This window comes from Salmo salar, chromosome 29 (assembly GCF_965601325.2).
Source record: "Salmo salar chromosome 29, fSalSal1, whole genome shotgun sequence".
Classification (NCBI taxonomy): Eukaryota; Metazoa; Chordata; class Actinopteri; order Salmoniformes; family Salmonidae; genus Salmo; species Salmo salar.
This window is the reverse complement of record NC_138319.1, coordinates 25,315,397-25,332,450: the sequence shown is the minus strand read 5'-3', so window position 1 is coordinate 25,332,450 and position 17,054 is coordinate 25,315,397.

Genomic DNA, 17,054 nt, shown 5'->3' with positions numbered 1-17,054 from the left:
ATTTTTTACAGACAGATTATTTCACTTATCATTCACTGTATCACAATTCCAGTGGGACAGAACTTTACATACACTAAGTTGACTGTGCCTTTAAACAGCTTAGAAAATTCCAGAAAATGATGTCATGGCTTTAGAAGCTTCTGATAGGCTAATTGACATCATTTGAGTCAATTGGAGGTGCACCTGTAGAAGTATTTCAAGGCCTACCTTCAAACTCAGTGCCTCTTTGCTTGACATCATGGGAAAATCTAAAGAAATCAGCCAAGACCTCAGAAAGAAATTGTAGACCTCCACAAGTCTGGTTCATCCTTGGGAGCAATTTCCAAACACCTGAAGGTCCACGTTCATCTGTACAAACAATAGTACGCAAGTACAAACACCATGGGACCACGCAGCCATCATACTGCTCAGGAAGGAGATGTGTTCTGTCTCCTAGAGATGAACGTACTTTGGTGCGAAAAGTGCAAATCAATCACAGAACAACAGCAAAGGACCTTGGGAAGATGCTGGAGGAAACAGGTACAAAAGCATCTATATCCACAGTAAAACAAGTCCTATATCGACATAACCTGAAAGGCCGCTCAGCAAGGAAGACACCACTGCTCCAAAACCGCCATAAAAAAGCCAGACTACGGTTTGCAACTGCACATGGGGACAAATATCCTACTTTTTGGAGAAATGTCTTCTGGTCTGATGAAACAAAAATAAAACTGTTTGGCCATAATGACCATCGTTATGTTTGGCGGAAAAAGGGGGATACTTGCAAGCCGAAGAACACCATCCCAGCCGTGAAGCATGGGGGTAGCACCATCATGTTGTGGGGGTGCTTTGCTGCAGGAGGGACTGGTGCACTTCACAAAATAGATGGCATCCTGAGGTAGAAAAATTATGTGGATATATTGAAGCATCTCAACATCTCAAGACATCAATCAGGAAGTTAAAGCTTGGTCGCAAATGGGTCTTCAAATGGACAATGACCCCAAGCATACTTCCAAAGTTGTGGCAAAATGGCTTAAGGACAACAAAGTCCAGGTATTGGAGTGGCCATCACAAAGCCCTGACCTCAATCTTATAGAAGATATTTGGGCAGAACTTAAAAACCATGTGTGAGCAAGGAGGCCAACAAACCTAACTCAGTTACACCAGCTCTGTCAGGAGGAATAGGCCAAAATTCACCCAACTTATGGTGGGAAGCTTGTGGAAGGCTACCCAAAATGTTTGACCCAAGCTAAACAATTTAAAGGCAATGCTATCAAATACTAATTGAGTATATGTAAACTTCTGACCCACTGGGAATGTGATGAAAAAAATAAAAGCTGAAATAAATAATTCTCTCTACTATTATTCTGACATTTTATTATTAAAATAAAGTGGTGATCCTAACTGACCTAAGACAGGGAATTTTTACTAGGATTAAATGTCAGGAATTGTGAAAAACTGAGTTTTATTGTATTTGGCTAAGATGTATGTAAACCTCCAACTTGAACTGTATATATGTACATATCTACCTTAATTACCTCATACCCCTGCACATTGACACGGTGTAGGGCCCTTAAGTAAGCATTTCACTCTGTGGGTCTACACATGTTGTTTATGAAGCATGTAACAAATACATTTGATTTGAGTCAGAGGGACTCCCTTGGGCTACCACAAGCTTCCACCACATTAGATATAACTATGTAGCAATTGCACCATCCAATACCGTGGCATCACAAAAATATTGTGAATCTAGAATGACTTTAAATATAACTAAACTTGACTTATGTTGAGGGCTAGCTTACAAGGGAAACACACTTTATCCAACTCTCCAAAACCTACCATTGAAAATTATAATACTTTGCTATGGCACCTGTCAATTCATATCATTTCATTCTCATGATAGATTCCAGCTGATTTATGAACCTTCAAGTGGACATCCAACCAAAGGTTTAAGATCTGCCACATGGCCAATGGCTGTCAGCTTGCCAATTTGACTGAGTCTTCCTCTGCCATGAGACCCCTCTATCTGGGGCCAGGATTCACAAACCAATTTTGGTGCCCGCTATTGCTATTTCAGTGGGAAAAACCACCTGCAACGGAGAACTGTCCCTCACAGAATGCAAAGTAAATGGTCAACGCCTAGCTTGTGACCAAAAGGAAGAGCCTGGAATTATAAAACAAGCTCCAAATTAACCAGTTGTAAAACCCGCAATTTGAGATTCAGCCCAAGTGAAGTGGACAGCAACATAATCTCAATTCTGAAGTTCAGCACCCCATGCCAGTGGACAGTGAGCGACAGTCTTAGAGTGTTTTCACATACAGTATAGTCCTCTTTAAAATGGGGTAAAAAAAAGGCTAAAATACTCAGTTCTCTTTGTATTCACACTGCCCTTGCCTTTGAATGAGGACTCAACTCTATTGCTAGTTCACTTCACCCATTTTGTGGTCCGAGTCCTCTTTGCATTCACATTGCTATGTTTAGAAAGGAACCAAGATCTTTTTCCAACATTCACTCAATGCACAATTATTATGTATCATATTTTATCTAAATGCAATCTATTGGCTTCCAAAATGTAAGTATGTATTTATAGCTGTCCGATAACATGTTCCGATAAAATGGCTTGTCCTGCACTTTGTTACACTCAGTGCAGGACAAGCCATTTCATCAGAATGTGTTATCGGACATCTAGAAATAAATACTTACATTTCAGAAGCCAATAGATTGCATTTAGATAAAATATGATACATAATAATTGTAATCAGAAAATACTATTAACATGTAAATATTATTGGTAACATAATAAATAACAGAAGAATAACTGCAGATTAAATCATGCTGTCATTGAAAATTGTACATCCAATGTAGGCTACTGCCCCTTTAAGAGCTAGAATTGAATTTGCATCATGTTTGTGATTCTCACCAAATATGTTGTTGTCTTCTCACACTATTAAAACCCCACAATCGAAATAAACAGTTTATGAAGCTCTCTTATAAATCACAATACTGCAAACAAATAACCTGAACTAACAACTCCACACATATTTAAGAATTTCTGTGCATCTAAAAACAGCACCTTTTTTTCTGCGAGTCTGCACATAATCTTCTCTCTTTTGTGGCACCAATGTGAGAGTTTATGGCAGGGGAAATAGTGCTGCAGTGGTCTAGTGTGAGGGTTTATGGCAGGGGGAACGGTGTTGCAGTAGTCTAGTGTGAGGGTTTATGGCAGGGGGGAATGGTGTTGCAGTGGTCTAGTGTGAGGGTTTATGGCAGGGGGGAACGGTGTTGCAGTAGTCTAGTGTGAGGGTTTATGGCAGGCGGAACGGTGTTGCAGTGGTCTAGTGTGAGGGTTTATGGCAGGGGGAACGGTGTTGCAGTGGTCTAGTGAGGGTTTATGGCAGGGGGGAACGGTGTTGCAGTGTTCTAGTGTGAGGGTTTATGGCAGGGGGGAACGGTGTTGCAGTGGTCTAGTGTGAGGGTTTATGGCAGGGGGGAACGGTGTTGCAGTAGTCTAGTGTGAGGGTTTATGGCAGGGGGGAACGGTGTTGCAGTGGTCTAGTGTGAGGGTTTATGGTTGGGGAAACAGTGTTGCAGTGGTCTAGTGTGAGGGTTTATGGCAGGGGGAACGGTGTTGCAGTAGTCTAGTGTGTAGTGCGGGAATAATGACAAGTGAACCTGGGGAGCTTTGTGTTCAGATTGCCCTACAAAAGGGAACTATACCTCGGAATTCAAGTAAACCGAATTCGGATCACCTCTCGACATGGTCTGAGTTCGGTTCACTTCGGGGGCTCTTTTGAGGGGTCTGAGTTCCTTTGGAGTGTTCACACTGCACAAAAAAAATTAAGCTAACTGCACTGAGTTCACAAAAATTGACTAAAAGGGACCAAGTGTGAAAACACCCTTAGGTTCAGCCATCCCCACTGGGAGATCAAAAATCCAGGGACAATCTCAATTGCATTTCCTTGATTCCTCACTTCCTCTCTCATCGAGACCTTCTCAAAAGCCATTGGATGAGAAGGGCAGAGGGAAGGGATGGCTTTTGAGAAGGAGGCAAGAAGAGAGGACATAAGGAATCAAGGATATGCAAATGAAATTCTCCTCTCCACCAGTTAGGCCTAAGCAGGAAGTAAGAAGCATAGAAGACAGGGAGAATAACTAAATGAACTGTTTGCTAGCCTGTTTTTTTAGCCAAATTTACTTTACCAAACAAACCTTTAGAATTCTAAATGATAGGGAATAAATTGCACTTACACAAAAAATAGACCTCTACATGGTTTCTAAGAAAGTAAAGTGCTGACCATATTCATTTCCACAAAGTGTGAGATGAGAGGTGATGGATTCACCTTCTGAAGCTCACAGCAGTATCCTGACAGAAAAGGCTGGTCTCATAGACTAGATGTAACATAGTAAATGAAAATCCAGGACACTCAAACTAGTATGATATGTTACGCTTAGTATGGTTACATAAGACAGAAGGCAAAAAAGAAAGGAGTGTGGTTGGTCGGGGTGGATGGGTTGGCGTATAATGCTAACATCTAGCAACCTAAAGGTTGCATGTTCAAATCTCATCATCATGTACAACTTTAGCATTTAAGCAACTTTGCAACTACTTAGCATGTCAGCTAACCCTTCCGCTAACCTTAACCCATAACCAATCTAACGTTATCCACAACGAATTGGAATTCGTAACCTATTACACATATTTAAAATTCATAACATATCATACAAAATGTAATTTCTAACATACACTATATATACCAAAAAATGTAGGCACTCCTTCAAATAAGTTGATTCGGTTATTTCAGCCACACCCGTTGCTGACAGGTGTATAAAATCGAGCACACAGCCATGCAATCTCCATAGACAAACATTGACAGTAGAATGGCCTTTCTGAAGAGCTCAGTGATTTTCAACGTGGTACCGTCATAGGATGCTACCTTTCCAACAAGTCAGTTTGTCAAATTTCTTCCCTGCTAGATCTGCCCTGGTTAACTAAGTTTTTGCCCTGCTAAAGCTGCTCTGGTTAACTGTAGGTGCTGTTATTGTGAAGTGGAAATGTCTAAGAGCAACAACGCCTCTGCCGCGAAGTAGTAGGCCACACAAGCTCACAGCGCGTAAAAATCGTCTGTCCTCGGTTGCAACACTCACCACCGAGTTCCAGAGCGCCTCTGGAAGCAACGTTAGCACAAGAACTGTTGGTCGGGAGCTTCATGAAATAGGTTTCTATGGCTGAGCAGCCGCACACAAGCCTAAGATCAGCATGCGCAATGCCAAGCGTCGGCTGGAGTACTGTAAAGCTCACGCCGCCATTAGACTCTGGAGCAGTGGGAACGTGTTTTCTGGAGTGATGAATCACGCTTCACCATCTGGCAGTCCGACAGACGAATCTGGGTTTGGCGGATGCCAGGAGAACGCTACATACCAAAATGCATAGTGCCAACTGTAAAGTTGGTGGAGGAGGAATCCTGGTCTGGGGCTGTTTTTCATGGTTCGGGCTAGGTCCTTTAGTTCCTGTGAAGGGAAATATTAATGCGACAGCATACAATGACATTCTAGACGATTCTGTGCTTCCAACTTTGTGGAAACAGTTTGGGGAAGGCCCTTTCCTGTTTCAGCATAACAATGCCCCCGTGCACAAAGCGAGGTCCATACAGAAATGGTTTGTTGAGATCGGTGTGGAAGAACTTGACTTGTCTGCACAGAGCCCTGACCTCAACCCCATCGAATACCTTTGGGATGAATTTGAACGCCGACTGCAAGCCAGGTCGAATCGCCCAACATCAATGCCAGACCTCACTAATGTTCCTGTGGCTGAATGGAAGCAAGTCCCCTGCATCAATGTTCCAACATCTAGTGGAAAGCCTTCCCAGAAGATTGGAGGTGAGATGTTCGACGAGCATGTGTCCACATACTTTTGGTCATGTAGTGTATCATTCTAAATGGATGATGGACATCCACAAATTAATACCAACCATACCAAGCAAAACACTGTACTCATTTTAGTGTCCTGTATTTTCGGTTACTATGTCACGTCTACCCCTGAATCCAGGTTGGACAAAACATTCTACCTGCTGGGTAGAGAAAACGGCATGTCTCACACAAATCAGACTTCAAATTCTATTACACCAGAGGGGTGCTGCCACAGAAACCTAATAAGGAGTCTCTCCAGGCCAGCCAAGCCATAAGTGCTGAGGGAACTGAGGGCCCCGTGTGGCTCAATTGGTAAAGCATGGAGCTTGCAACGCGTTGGTTCAATTCTCACAGGGGGACCCGTATGAAAAAGTACAAAAATGTATGCACTCACTACTGTAAGTAGCTAAGGATAAGAGCATCTGCTAAAGGACTAAATATGTCAATGTAATGTAAATGGAACTCTTTGAGGATAGACAGTATAAACAAATATGTGATGGCACTGCTACCTTGCTATACGCAAACCTTAATGAACTTTCATTGAGGATCTAAGATGCTCATGTTGTTTTGTGAATACCACATTGAAACGTAACCTTTATTTACACTGGGTGATTTCCATTGAGATAAAAAATCTATTTTGCATGAGAGAACCGTTCAAGATGGCAGCAGTCAGCAACATAAAGGCTAATGAACTAAGCAGAAAAGTCCAGTGGGCTAATAGCATTTCTATTACATTCCTATGTTTTTCTTAATGCCAAGTAGTGCAGCGGAGCAGCGATCTAAGGCACTGCATCTCAGTGCTAGAGGCGTCAATACAGACCCTGGTTCGATACCGGGCTGTATCACAACCAGCCGTGATCGGTAGTCCCATAGGGCGGAGCACAATTGGCCCAGTGTTGTCTGGGTTAGGGGAGGGTTTGGCCGGGGAAGGCCGTCATTGTAAAATAAGAATCTGTTCTTAACTGACTTGCCTAGTTAAATAAAGGTTAAATAAATCAATGAAAATTCCTCCATTCTTTAGGCAACCAAAGTTAATGTGGGATGCATGCTTTATGCATTACATTCACTTTGGGACACATTATGAACTGGTCTTGAACCCAAACCTGTAACACTATATGCATCAGTTATGCAATAATCGGCTCATATCATCCCTAAAGTTTTGCTTATTTCCACAATAGGCACATTTGGCACAGTTCTATCCTCATGCCACTGAGGTTTGGGGCTGCAGAAGAAATCTGTCGCAACCATGTCGGGCACAGATGCCCAGCCAACAGCTGCCTGACAGAGAAAATGGCTGGCCAGGGATGGATACCCACCAGAGGAAGCAGCTGACCGGCACAAAGAAGGCAGCAGCAGCTAACTGAGCTCCATGGGGGCTGGTCGACTAGACGGGGAGTTCTGCACAGTGACGGGAGAAGCTGTAGTGTTGACATTGTTGATGTGTGCAAATTTAAGAACCCAAAAGCTGTGTGTGCGTGTGTGTGTGCGCATGCATGTGGTTGTGTGTGTGTGTGTGTGTGTGTGTGTGTGTGTGTGTGTGTGTGTGTGTGTGTGTGTGTGTGTGTGTGTGTGTGTGTGTGTGTGTGTGTGTGTGTGTGTGTGTGTGTGTGTGTGTGTGTGTGTGTGTGTTCGTGTGTTCGTGTGTTCCAGTGACACAAGAGGGTGTTGTTGACATAAATACTGGATTCAAATCCAAGACACCAACCAAGTCATTCTGCTGGAGTCTCTGTCTGTGTGCAATTATGCAAGGAGGTGTTGTGTTGACATGATAGGCCTGTACACATCCAAAATAGAACCAAATGGATGATATTTAATCTACACCTCCAAAGAGTGTGAACATGTGTGTGTCCTCAGTCTTTAGGTGTCACTGTCCAAGCATGAGCACAGACACAAACAGTATGGCCATTTCAAGACAATACATGGAGGAAGACTCAGAAGAGGAGAAGCCTTTGGGGCTAAAGTGATTAAAAGTCTACCAAAATCCTGAATTGATTGGCCTAGATTCCCGGGAGAATTAGTCAAGTCAAGTTTCATTCTGGTGACAGCAATCATCCAGCACAATAAACTCAACTGGGACAGCCCAAGTGAAATCAATAGCTTCATTATTAACTGCATTACTCAATCCAATAATATCACAGACTCCTCTCTGGTCTTTCTCCCTCTCTCTGCCCGACACACCTGAAGATATATTTTACTGATTTCAAGATGGTGAAATTTAGAAGATATGTATTATAATTAATGGAAAACGTGTTGTAGGGTTTGATACATTTTTCGTTAGGGCAAATCAAGTCTGACATTTTAAAGTGGAAATTACAAAATTTAGAAGCATTTTTAAACCTTGAATATACTACAAGTTTGCATTTCCTGATATGCAGGAAAAAAAGAGTGATCAAATTAAGAGCCTACATCTGTACATCCAACTGGAGCCCCTGCTAACCCACTACACAAGAGGGGAGATATTATATTTTTTATCATTAGCAGCTCAATGACTTTTCCCTCCTTGAGAAGCCCGGTGCTACACAGTTGAAGAGAAAGGGAAAGTAATGTAAGAATTACATTTTGTGCCATAATTCTGTTACCAAACTTTGGATCTGTACTGTTCTTCAAGTAAATATGAAATTATTAAATGTCATCCTTGTGCATTGTATGGTTTGTTAAATTTGCAATCATCGGTTTTTGTTTGACATACATTTTAAAGTGAAAAATCTGAGTCTCAGCATCATTCTGTTACTGTGGAAATTGCTCAGTGTTATCATCTTGACAAGACACTACATGTGACCTTCCTTGCCCTGCTCTGTCAGGGAAAGAGATAATTATTATCCTAATGAATTCGGCAGCAGATGTCATTAATCTTACACTTGGACTCCAAACTGATGGCTAGAGGAGGTCTATTAGCATAGCAGTAGGCAACTACAGTAGAAGTCGGAAGTTTACATACACCTTAGCCAAATACATTTAAACTCAGTTTTTCACAATTCCTGATATTTAATCCCAGTACAAATTCCCTGTCTAAGGTCAGTTAAGATCACCACTTTATTTTAAGAATGTGAAATGTCAAAATAATAGTAGAGAGAATTATTTATTTACGCTTTTATTTCTTTCATCACATTCCCAGTGGGTCAGAAGTTCACATACACTCAATTAGTGTTTGGTAACATTGACTTTAAATTGTTGAACTTCGGTGAAACGTTTCGGGTAGCCTTCCACAAGCTTCCCACAATAAGTTGGGTGAATTTTGGCCCATTCCTCCTGACAGAGCTGGTATAACTGAGTCAGGTTTGTAGGCCTCCTTGCTCGCACACGCCTTTTCAGTTCTGCCCACAATTTTTCTATAGGATTGAGGTCAGGGCTTTGTGATGGCCACTCCGATACCTGGACTTTGTTGTCCTTAAGCCATTTTGCCACAACTTTGGAAGTATGCTTGGGGTCATTGTCCATTTGGAAGACCCATTTGCGACCAAGCTTTAACTTCCTGACTGATATCTTAAGATGTTGCTTCAATATATCCACATCATTTTCCTACCTCATGATGCCATCTATTTTGTGAAGTGCACCAGCCCCTCCAGCAGCAAAGCACCCCCACAACATGATGCTGCCACCCCTGTGCTTCACGGTTGGGTTGGTGTTCTTCGGCTTGCAAGTCTCCCCCTTTTTCCTCCAAACATAACGATGGTCATTATGGCCAAACAGTTCTATTTTTGTTTCATCAGACCAGAGGACATTTCTCAAAAAGGTACGATCTTTGCACCCATGTGCAGTTGCAAACCCTAGTCTGGCTTTTTTATGCCGTTTTTTTAGGAGTGGTGTCTTCCTTGCTGAGCAGCCTTTCAGGTTATGTTGATATAGGACTCATTTTACTGTGGATATAGATACTTTTGTACCGGTTTCCATCTTCACAAGGTCCTTTGCTGTTGTTCTGGGACTGATTTGCACTTTTCGCGCCAAAGTACGTTAATCTCTCGGAGACAGAACGCGTCTCCTTCCTGAGCGATATGACGGCTGCGTGGTCCCATGGTATTTATACTTGCGTACTATTGTTTGTACAGATGAACGTGGTACCTTCAGTTGTTTGGAAATTGCTCCTAAGGATGAACCAGACTTGTGGAGGTCTACAATTTCTTTCTGAGGTCTTGGCTGATTTCTTTTGATTTTCCCATGATGTCAAGCAAAGAGGCACTGAGTTTGAAGGTAGGCCTTGAAATACATCCACAGGTACACCTCCAATTGACTCAAATTATGTCAATTAGCCTATCCGAAGTTTCTAAAGCCATGACATCATTTTCTGGAATTTTCCAAGCTGTTTAAAGGCACAGTCAACTTAATGTATGTAAACTTCTCACCCACTGGAATTGTGATACAGTGTACGATAAGTGAAATAATCTGTCTGTAAACAATTGTTGGAAAAATTACTTGTGTCATGCACACAGTAGATGTCCTAACCGACTTGCCAAAACTATAGTTTGTTAACAAGAAATTTGTGGAGTGGTTGAAAAACAAGTTTTAATGACTCCAATCTAAGTGTATGTAAACTTCAACTGTACATAACAATGGTAAAGATCTAAGGATTGCATTTTTATGTCTAATAATATAAACATGAGCTGCCATTCCACAATGAGTTTGTAAAAATAAAACATAGCTTTAAATTAGACCAACTACTGAAAGTTCCAAAGACAGGTCACATTTTGCATTTGGTTGACAACAACACAGACACAGGCTAAATTGTATTGTAAAGTGTCCTTACAGTACTACAAACATAGCAGAAATTGTTGTGTGGCAGCAAAGTTATCGTAGTTGCTTTTCTCCTTAAGGACACTTTTTTTTGTCTCCTGAAGTATCTGTTGAGCACACCTGAATATTAATGGAACAGTTGCTGTGAACAGCAGGCATCTGTCAGGAGCCTGGATCAGATTCATCACTTTAACCTGCTCAGGGAGAAGTGATGAGCTTCTGGAGCACAGCAGCTGCTTCGCTTTCCCCATCTCACACTTCAAGAGTTGACGGAGACGTGTGTGTGTGTGTGTGTGTGTGTGTGTGTGTGTGTGTGTGTGTGTGTGTGTGTGTGTGTGTGTGTGTGTGTGTGTGTGTGTGTGTGTGTGTGTGTGTGTGTGTGTGTGTGTGTGTGTGTGTGTGTGTGTGTGTGTGTGTGTGTGCGCGCGCGTGTGTGTGTGTAAAAGTTATCGAGTACATACAAACCCCTTCAAGGTCGGATTTACGACTGACATTCAGTACTATATGCATTTACCCTGACATAAGTGGCCATAGGGGTGGTTTGTACAGTACAGTGTTGTACTTCAGTGGTTAAACGATATATCGATTCTCTTGAGTGGTCGTTCAAAAAGAACATTAGTTCAGTTGGAATGGCTAATCCGTTCACCAGCTAATGCATTTCTATTTGATCTTGACATTTTCCAAATTTTGTTGTGTTATAGCTTGAATTTTACATTTATTACATTTAGATTTTGTGTCACTGGCCTACACACAATACCCCATCATGTCAAAATGGAATTATGTTTTTATACATTTTTACAAATTAATAAAAAATTTAAAGCTGAATTGTCTTGAGTCAGTAAGTATTCAATCTCTTTGTTATGGAAAGCCTAAATAAATTCAGGAGAAAAAATTTGCTTAACAAGTCACATAATAAAGTTACATGATTTTTGAATGACCGCCTCATCTCTGTATCCCACACATACAATTATCCATAAGGTCCATGAGTCGAGCAGTACATTTCAAACACAGATTCAACCACAGGAAGGTTTTTCAATGCCTTGCAAAGAAGGGCACCAATTGGTAGATGAGTAAAAATGAAAAAGCAGACATTGAATATCCCTTTGAGCATGGTGAAGTTATTAATTACACTTTGGATAGTGTATCAATACACCCAGTCACTACAAAGATACATGTGTCCTTCTTAACTCAGTTGCCATAGAGGAAGGAAACCACTAACGGATTTCAATGGTGACTTTAAACCAGTTACAGAGTTTAATGGCCGTGACAGGAGAAAACTGAGGATGGATCAACAACATTGTAGTTCCTCCACTATAGTAGCCTAATTGACAGTGAACTGGGGGAAGCCTTTATAGAATAAAATTATTCTAAAAGATGCATCCTGTTTGCAACAAGTCACTAAAGTAATTCTGCAAAAAAATGTGGCAAAGCAATTCACTTTTTGTTCTGAATACAAAGTGTTTTGGATTTTCCCCAAACATTACAACACATTACTGAGTACCACTCTCCATATTTTAAAGCATAGTGGTGGCTGCTTCATGTTATGGGTATGCTTGTAATTGTTAAGGACTGGGGAGTTTTTTAGGATAAAAAATAAACGGAATGGAGCTAAACACAGGCAAAATCCAAGAGGAAAACCTGGTTCGGTCTGCTTTCCACCAGACACTGGCAGATGAATTCACCTTTCAGCAGGACAATAACCTAAAACACAAGGCCAAATCTACCCTGGAGTTGCTTACCAAGAAGAAAGTGAATGTTCCTGAGGCCGAATTCTGACTTAAATCTTCTTGAAGATTTATGGCCAGACCTAAAAATCATTGCCTACCAATGATCAACAACCAATTTGACAGAGCTTGAAGAATTTTGAAAAGAATAATGGGCAAATGTTGCAGAATCCAGGTGTGGAAAGCTCTTAGAAATTTACCCAGAAAGACTCACGGCTGTAATCGCTGTCAAAGGTGCTTCTACAAAGTATTGACTCAGGGGTGTGAATACCTATGTAAATGTGATATTTCTGTATTTACTTTCCCCCAAAAAATCTAACATTTCTCAAAACATGTTTTCACTTCGTCATTATGGGTTATTGTGTGTAGATGAGTAAGAAAAAACATCTATTGAATTCAGGCTGCAACACAACAAATATGGAATATGTCAAGGTGAATATATACATATATGCATATGAATATGAATACTTTCTGAAGGCAGTGTAAGTGAGTATTGATTTAAAAAAGAAAAAACACTGACTTCATTTTGTAGTTTCTGTTAACAGGACCACCAGGTACTCTCATAACTGGGAATGATCAGTGCCTTGTCTAATAGGAAATTCCTGGCACAGTAGCTGATTCTCTTCAGCTCTGTTCTCTCACACATCTTAAAATAAGAGTTCAGTGTAAACAAGCATAGATGTGGTGGTGCAAATGAGTTTTTCATGACAATGACCGTATGTAATGAAGGCGGTTTGGTGAAACGTGTTAGTGTGATGAGTAAACTTGCCTGAGACCTGAAGACTTTAGTTAGCTTGCCAAGCTAATGCTTTGGTTTTAGTTCAGTGAGTTAACACAGTGTTGTGGAATGTATTCAGCAGAAAATATTTGACTGACTTGCTTTGACTGATGCAGAACCAACAGCCACAGCAGTAAGGTAATCTGTGCTCATTTGAAATGGGCTGCATTCAGATACGTCTTTAGAAATGGCACACTTTCATCACTTGTCACGGCCTGCAGATGCCGAATATCTCCTGTGAACGCCCTATTTGGGAAGATTGAGTACGAGAATATGCTTTACTGTCTGTTACCGGGAGAGACGCACAACTCATATCACATTCCCCAAGGTGGTTTCTGGGACAACAGAGTGGCCATCAATCAACTGGGTTGTAATCTCTGCAACGACCGCTTTCAGCATTCAAATTACTGACACCTTAGTGTGTGCCCGTGCACACTCCACACTTATAGCAAAAGGTATCGTAAATAATTAAAAGTCTGCTGGTGGGGCGTCGTAGAGCAAAACTGAATTATCAGCAAGGATGTGTGAGTGTAGGTGTAAAGCCCTGAGCTTTGTGAAAATCTCCTCACGGATATCATAATACTGTACCCTATTCAAGAGTGAGAGCACTGAAAACAAATACAGTACAAATTATGCCAGGATACAAAGAGAGAGGACAAAGAGACGATACCACAGGAGGACGGGCTTGTGGTAATGACTGGAGCGGAATAAGTGGAATGGTATCAAATACATCAAACACATGGTCTTCAGGTGTTTGATGCCATTCCATTTGCTATGTTGCAGCCATTATTATGAGCCATTCTCCCCTCAGCAGCCTCCTGTGGAGGATACATATCGTAGTCAATGGCCTACAGCGTTGACAATTTTACAATGTCTCTGAAAATCAAAGGCTAGAATCTGACATCAAAGCAATCGGACGTCTTCCTAGCAGCAAATGATAAGTCAAGACGAGATTGATGGATGGCAGGTCTTTTCTATGAAACACCTTCAAGTAACTAGTAGAAAGAGGAGGAAGGGAAGCGCTACTAAGGTACACAAAAATACATTTTGGTAGACAGAAGGTGCTCTTTGGTAAAAGGGGAGAATTGGTCATCAAAAAGAAAGGAGGACCAAGGCACTCTTCATATAATTAATTAAAATGCCTTCATATGTATGGCATGTTCAATAGAAACACATTTAAAAAATCGAACGTATTTCGGCTGCATGGCCTTCGTCAGGGAGTACTCCAGCTGAAACGTGTCGGATGTTTAAAACTTTGTTTCTATTGAACATGCAATACAAATAAAGGATTTTTTATTAATTATGTGAAGATTGCCTTGGTCCTCCTTTCTTTTTGATGACCTTCAAGTAACTCTTGAAAAGACTAAACATTCTCCTAGATCAGGGTTCCCCAACTGGAAGCCCAGTTAATTTATTTGGCCCCACAAGTTTTCTGAATAATTGTATGTATATATATATGTATATATATATATAGTATTTATGTATTTTTTTATTGTTGGACATAAAAGACTAAAAACACCAGTAAATGAGCTCCAAGTGATTTTAATTTTGGAAATCTGTTCCAAAGTATTCCCACGCATAATAGAGTGATATATGTTATCATATACAAATGTAAGCAAGGTTTGAAATTATTATGTTTTAGTTTGGGCTTCTTGCGGTCAATTTGCAGTCTACAAATGATTTGTAACTCTGTTCCGGCCCTCTGACTATTCACTGAAAAAAAAATCTGCCCGCGGCTGAATCTAGTTGATGATCCATATCCTAGGTGCTCTTTGTGAATTCCCCAAACTACTAGTTGAATATCACGCAGCTAAATAAGACTAGAAATGATCTCACATAGGTGGTAGAAAAGAAAGATATAGCTCATCCTTAACTGGTCTCCCTCAGTGGGTGGTGGTGGGGAGAAAATAATGATACAGCTGTTCAAAACCATACAGGATGTGCTGTTGTTGGTAGGAGTCCAGCTTCATACAATAAATCTGTTTATCCCAAAGGACAGAGGAGATTGAGTTGTTTTCCAAGTTGCACCTGCATACCTGTTCAACTTTCTATGTGACATCATTTCCAGTCTTATTTAGCTGCGTTTAGATAGGCAGCCTAATTCAGATAATTTTTTATTCAATATTGGTCGTTTAACCAATCAGATCACCTCTGAAAAAGATCTGATGTGAAAAGATCTGATGTGATTGGTCAAAAGACCAATTAGTGGAAAAAATATCAGAATTGGGCTGCCTGTCTAAACACTCTCCGGCAACTGAGTTAGGAAGGACGCCTGTATCTTTGTAGTGACTGGGTGTATTGATACACCATTCAAAGTGTAATTAATAACTTCGCCATGCTCAAAGGGATAATAAATGTCTGTTTTTTTTCATTTTACCCATCTACCAATAGGTACCCTTCTTTGCGAGGCATTGAAAAACCTCCTTGATCTTTGTGGTTGAATCTGTGTTTGAAATTCACTGCACAACTGAGGGACCTTACAGATAATTGTATGTGTGCGATACAGAGATGAGGCAGCCATTGGCCAATCCCAAACCCGGCCCTACTATCCACTTCCCCTACCCCTCTCCTTTTGATTTAACACATCCTCCACCATTCAAGAGTGTCCCAAGGCTGAGGGGGTGAAAATCATTGAGGGACTAACTGACGAGGCTAATTTAATGCCAAAGTAGTCATTGAGGCTGCAGACAAATGGATTGCTAATACAAAATGTTGAGCGATAGTGTGAGGAGAAACGAGTTTCAACCTGGGTTGTCTGTACTTCACACGACTGTGTTAACCTGTTGTGTTAACCTGTTGAGCTAAAGCCTAGACATTACCTTGGCAAGCTAACAAGTCTTCAGGTCTCAGGCAAGGAGGTCAGAGACCTGGCAGTATGGTGCCAGGACAACAACCTCTCCCTCAATGTGAGCAAGACAAAGGAGCTGATCGTGGACTATAGGAAAAGGATGGCCGAACAGGCCCCCATTAACGTCGACGAGGCTGTAGTGGAGCGGGTCGAGAGTTTCAAGTTCCTTGGTGTCCACATCACCAACAAACTATCATGGTCCAAACACACCAAGACAGTCGTAAAGTGGGCACGACAACACCTTTCCCCCTCAGGAGACTGAAAAGATTTGCCATTTTTTATTTTATTTCACCTTTATTTAACCAGGTAGGCTAGTTGAGAACAAGTTCTCATTTGCAACTGCAACCTTGCCAATATAAAGTGTAGCAATTCGACACATACAACAACACAGAGTTACACATGGGGAAAAAAACATACAGTCAATAATACAGTAGAACAAAAGAAAACAAAAAGTCTATATACAGTGAGTGCAAATGAGGTAAGTTAAGGCAATAAATAGGCCATGGTGGTGAAGTAATTACAATATAGCAATTAAACACCGGAATGGTAGATGTGCAGAAGATGAATGTGCAAGTAGGGATACTGGGGTGCAAAGGAGCAAGATAAATAAATAAATACAGTATGGGGATGAGGTAGGTAGATAGATGGGCTGTTTACAGATGGGCTATGTACAGGTGCAGTGATCTGTGAGCTGCTCTGACAGCTGGTGCTTAAAGCTAGTGAGGGAGATATGAGTCTCCAGCTTCAGAGATTTTTGCAGTTCGTTCCAGTCATTGGCAGAAAAGAACTGGAAGGAAAGGCGGCCAAAGGAGGAATTGGCTTTGGGGGTGACCAGTGAGATATACCTGCTGGAGCGCATGCTACGACTGGGTGCTGCTATGGTGACCAGTGAGCTGAGATAAGGCGGGGCTTTACCTAGCAGAGACTTGTAGATAACCTGTAGCCAGTGGGTTTGGCGACGAGTATGAAGGAAAGGCGGCCAAAGGAGGAATTGGCTTTGGGGGTGACCAGTGAGATATACCTGCTGGAGCGCATGCTAAGACTGGGTGCTGCTATGGTGACCAGTGAGCTGAGATAAGGCGGGGCTTT